Genomic DNA, 6106 nt, shown 5'->3' on the forward strand with positions numbered 1-6106 from the left:
AATAGCGTCACTAGTGACACTCAGTATGGTGCCACCTCGGCTGACCACACTCGGTGGACTTAGACGTGCCTCCCCACGAATCTCTATGATATTGCACCGTTGAGGTCCTGGCGAACTGCCAAGTGTCACTACTGACACTCAGTATGGTGCCACCTCGGCCGACCACACTCGGTGGACTTAGGCGTGCCACTCAACGTATATCAGGGATATGACACCCTGATGGCTCGGCTCTAGGCCAACGATGCTTTCAGAATTTAGTGAATTGTTATTACAACGAGTGTCACTCGACGGAGTACGTGCCGTTCTTTCCCTTCTTTTGAGTCGGACCCAGAATTAATGTTTTAAACATTGGAGCTTATCACTCAGACATTTCAATGTCTAGACTTCTGACAGACTCAGTCAATGCTCCGCGCCAATAGTGCAAATGTTGCCTAGCAAAGGTGGGTTCAAGACTCTTCAAAACTTTGCTAGGAACATTGCGCCTAAGGTCTTAGACCTCCAATCGATCCATGGTTCATGGTATTCTAACCACGCCATACCAAGGATGAGATCATATCTCGAATCCAAATCAAGGACGAGACAGCGTTTTATACTGTCAAAGTCCAGAAACTTTATGCCTAATGTTCAATGGAACCTTAGGAACAGTGACACGGGTCCCAGTAGCTAGACGGACAGTGATTGTATCGTTTGCACGAGCTTTGAGCGCCTTAACGTATTGTTGACTTCCTTCAAGGCAAAGACGTCGAGCATAATTGCAAGACGCTCTTGAGTCAATTAAGATTGACCACGGTTTATCAAAGCCCTTCACAGTCGCTTGAACGACTTACAAGCCAGGCTTGTACTCATGCTCCGTGCCATTACGCACCGAGCTAATTGGGGCTTGGTCCTGTTTACTCTCACCTCTTAGAGGTTCAACAGAGCCTAGGTCTTCCCCAGTAGGGCGCCCCGCACCTACTGGATATCGACGTTTTCCCGCACCGTACCAAATGTCTGGTGTAGGTCGGAGTTGGTGCTCTATCGAACTTTACGCGTATTTCTTAGGGAATAGGCCGGACGTAAATGCTTCGTGCTTCCGCACATATAACATCTACGGATGTTCCTATACTGTTCCACAGCTTGAAAAGCCTCTTCTTCTTCCTCAACGAGGCTTAGATCCATGTGTTCGGTCTATTAGGCGGTACCCATGTGCTCGAAGAGCTTGTTCGGTAAACAGGCGTGGTGACGCGAGCAGACTTAAAGTCGAACTCAGTGCGTAGCCCTATGGAAAATGTCTCTACGAAAGTGCAGGATGAAATCGGAATAATTCCATCCGGGCACGCCCTCATTGAGTCCCCACATAAATATTGTTACGACAGTTGCTTGTTGCACCGGGTCTTGATGCATATATGCGACGAGTTCTCAACTCCAGGACATAGTCCCCCAAGGGTTCGTTTACCCTGTCGAGTCGCTAGGAGCCGTGCTCGCATGCGAAAATCCTGATCAGGTGGTGCAAACATGCTGGCCATTTGCTGTTTTAGCGAATCCCATGAGGGAAAAGCGACTCAGAGAGTCTCTTAGTTCTACAGAACCAATGGGTTTAACAATTCAGGGTGTCGTACAAGCAATTAAAGCTTAATGAATCCTTCGTAGAACCAAGGTGCAACTAGTGCCCAAGCGTATACTCTTAAAGATCAATGCGCAAGCCTTAGGAAGGCACTTAACGCTTTAAGACCAAAAGGGGAACTGCACTTTGTTTATATTTTAATCGAAAATCTTACCCTAGCAAATTTAAAAAAGATTTCGGCCGCCAGATTTATATATGGCGGCCACCTCATTTGTTACATATAATAAATGGGATTTCAGTAATTAGCTAATACAAAATAGGATAAAAGGGTATTTATCTATAGAGAAAATGTACCACAACAACGGTTCTCCAACCGATGTGTGCCCCATTACACTCGATGTCATGAGGGTTTGCAACAGCCGTTTCCGAAATACCACAAAAAATTCACAATATTTTTTATGTGAATTACAGGCTTTTCGCAATCGCAGAAAATGTGGAGAACATGAATGTTCTTTACTTTGACCATTGTTGTTATTTAATCAAATAGATTTCAAAACATAGTTTCGGTGCTTCATCCCGTATTAGGATAGGGTTGCGCTACCACTACAGAAATTGTAAAGGCTTAAAACCATAATAATTTTAGAAGATTGCTATATTCACACCCTTTTCCGTAAATTCACACACTTGAATTTGCAGGGCGAGGGAGGTCGGTCACGTAACAGAGGGCTAATTATAGCGTAATACGTTGCTCTTCTGTATGTAAGAGCTATGATTGGTCGCATGGGATATTGGCAGGGGTTAAACAAGGGGTTAAACAACATCATTCCTGAGGTCAAGGCCGAGCAGCCATCTGCATACCAGTACTGACCACTTTCCGCTTACTACGACGTTTCTATTATATAACAATAAAACCACCCTTTCGACACCAGTATCATGTCTTCTTCTCCCGCGCCATTCACGTCTGCTTTGTCATTACTTGCGTCATCCTCATCCACACCATGACCACACAATTACATGCTTCCTCCCCAGAGGTTGCGCTTTCCGGCCGGGAGCAGCTTGAGGATGCTGTGCATTTTTTCGCACGTGTCAAGGCAATGCTGTTTAAAAAAAATGAATTACAGGAAAGCGGATATACCTTCAATGTGATCGAGGTGCCGTAAATGCGCAAAAGCTGGGGGGATTACGGCAGCGTCAGACCAGCTCACGCCAGATCGATTGCCCTTTGCTCTTGAGTGGGAATTTCTTCAAAAAGCGTGGTAAATCAAACTGTTGGAAACTCTTTCAGGTATTTGTACTTATGAACGCGTGTGAATTAACTGCAGACATTCCTCTACCATTTATAGGCGTTCTTGAATGCGAAATAAATTGGCGGCTTGTTGGCTTCGACTCGCCAGGTGCAGAGCTGTCACGTTTTGTTCCGCGTCGAGCGTTCTTGCTGCCGGATAGGCCGCTGTATCTTCCGTCGCATCATGATTATGCCCACCATCCTCAATCGTCAGAGTGAAACTGCAATCAGCTGCATTCCGACGAAGTGTTGCCTGAAATGGACAGTCGGTGCGGGAGGTACTGGTGTTTCGTTGTTGGTGCTCCTTTACCCTATGCACTCCAGTGAATCACGACGTGCTTGACAGTGTTGCCGTTTTGTTTCCCACGGTTCGAGAGCGTCCTATCTTGATAGCGTACTTCTCCGATTTTGCATGGGCTGTGAGATCCTCCAAGGCTTTCTCAAATAAGACGTAATATGCTTCAGTGGGTGGCGCTTAGACATTTTTGTAAAAGTCGCGTGGTGTCGCCCTGGACAAGGCAATGGTTGGAAATGGAAGGTCAGTTTTGGTCGCGGTCACGTCGTTTTTTTCTGCTGTGAGTTTTGGATCTGAGTCATCTGGTTTGTAAGAAATGGGGGGGGGTGCAGATAACACTGGCCTTAAAGAAAAGATATCAACTTCCGCCTCTCGAGACAATTTTTGTCATGTCACTACAAGATTTAGTAGTTAAGTACCATGTGCTTAGCCAATATATACATTCGCATTCACTGTGGCGGATGCGTTTGTGAGAGCTCTAAATGCGGACTCAAAGCAAACCCAACGTGCGCTTTCCCCAAGTTGCATGTTCTACATCCTGCAGCCCCTTGCGCTGCTCTTGTGTGAAGCCATTGCGCAAAACGCTGTGTACGCACACTTCTTCACGCCTGCCGACGACGACAACCAGAAACGGCTCCCTGGCGCATATGACACGCTCAACGGTGCTTTCTATCTCAATTGACCATGTATTAAAGTGTTTGTATCAACTGCATTCTTCTTTGCGTGTTGCCGCTAGGTATAGAAGCGATGGTTGTATGTCCCCCATATTCACACAGGAACGGATCTTGTGATCGCAGATGCGTGCGGATCTTGCTGCTAGAGAAAAGAGAAATTTGCCATCAAGACGTGACGGCAGTCGGCCACTGAAAGGTGGTCTTGAAATACCGGACATCTTAGCAAATTTGACCTAGTGACGTTGCGCAAGTATACCGCGATTTAAGCGCGTTTCTGGAGAATGAGCTTGCGTTTCATCAACATCGATGCCACAATACGCCATGTGCGAATTCATTGAATGCCTTTTCCATGGCTTCGCGAGGACTATTTTTGATTGAAACAATTCCGATTGGTGGCTGTAGCAATTTGAATTGAGCATTGACATCAGATTCCCATCGTGATTTGAATCCATTATATGCTTAAGCGCTGTTTTTATTGCGTGACTCGATGAAATGCTGGGTGGTAGGGAGGAAGGAAGTAGGGGGTTGTAGGTAGGTGCTACATAAAGCTGCCACGCACTACTAGCACACACCTTCTGAGCACATGAGGAAGCGTTGAACCGTCTTCTCTCACGTACGGTGAGGTAGTTGGCGGGCGCCTAAGCGACATCACCCAACAAACTAAGAGCCTTAGTACAAGTGACGTCGCGGAAGTGGTACTAAAGTAGTTTTCAGACTGATTTGTATTTAATCGTATCAATTATAAAACCTTTTCTAACCACTCCTAAATTTCATCTCTGTAAATATTCACTGATATGTATTGCGAGCGTATCGTTCTAAATGGCTTGTATCTTGGATGACGTTAGCCGTCATCCCCGTTAATATGAAAGCCCATAGGTGCATCACTTTCACAAGGGTGGATCTTATTACTTCACTTAGGAAATTGACCATCCCCGATAGTTTACAAAGTGTACTTAACGGGGACTGTGTAACATTGGGCAACTTTAGCCCGTTACACCTTCTCCTTGACAATGAGCTGCTTTACGCGCCGTTTTAGTCCTCTCCGTTTCTAGCGACCTATGTGCACTCACACGGCGCAAACTATGCCACCTAAGAGTGGCAAAGATGATGGATCGTCTGCAAGACGACCTCACAACCTTGCACAAAGCGTACGCGCTGCGTTACCACGCCGCCGTCGCTCGGTGCCACTACAACACCGACAGCTATTGCTGCTGCCGCGCTGATAACTGGGCTGAATGATCTATCCCAGTTTTCACAGTGAGGATGTAGATCCGTCACTCATTGTTGACTACAATGAGTCAACACCGCTACCATCACCTCATAGTAGTGGTGAGTACAGCGAGCTAATGAGAAAGAATGATGGCGCTCGATTTCCCATTCAAACTTCACTCGTTGCTGCTAACATGGAGACGCCGAACGTTGCGAAGGCTGCCTGACGTCAACAAAGCAACTGTCTTGTCGTCTGCGCTAGCTAGCGCAGCGACCATTCGTGAGAGCGCTGCCCTTAAAGGCGCAGACGACAACACCTGTCGTTCAGACCATCATTCACAATGTGTTGATGCAGAAGAGCCTGAGCGTAAAGCTCCACCGACGGCACGTGAACTTGTCTAGTCGGTGTCAAAAGCCAGTCGAATTGAAAGCAGCTATGTGACTGGTGGCATATTACCAATGCCGCCCCCATCAGAATGGCCTTATTCGGATGAACGAGTGCGTCGCTCCTAGAGCGCGCTACATCTAGATGCACATAAATATTATGGCATCTATAATTCGTGGAAGACTCAGATGAAATCACTTGGTCGTGTTTCCCCGATCACAGTCGTGTTGCATTCAAATGAATTAACCGACCAACACGAAGCGAAATTCCTGCGCCGCTTTCAGCCACATTCGATGTGGCGAAAAAAAAGAAATAACGGTCGCAGCGACTTAACTCGCTCGTTTGCGTGTGCGAGAATTGTGGGCGGCACTATAACCCCTGTTACTTCTCATCACGCCTCTCCTGCTAGTCTTTTTGGAACAAGCGGAGCGACAACTGATGCTCCTTCTCATAGGCAGACACCAGGCCCGGTACGTCCACGCGCAGCACGTCGACCGGCACCCAAGAGTTTAAACGCTTTGGGTATCCTCTCCACTGGACGAAGATTTGAAGCTTCTTCTGCGCGGAGCGGTGGACAACCAACCTTCCAACAAGGAAGCGGGGAAGCGGTGACAACTAACCTTCCATCAAGGAAGCGTTGGTTCCCAGCATCATTCATCAGTGCAAGTGGCGCCCGGTAGGAGCGACAATTGCGCCCACCTACTCGCGGCAGCCT

Source organism: Bremia lactucae, linkage group LG4 (assembly GCF_004359215.1).
Source record: "Bremia lactucae strain SF5 linkage group LG4, whole genome shotgun sequence".
Taxonomy (NCBI): domain Eukaryota; phylum Oomycota; class Peronosporomycetes; order Peronosporales; family Peronosporaceae; genus Bremia; species Bremia lactucae.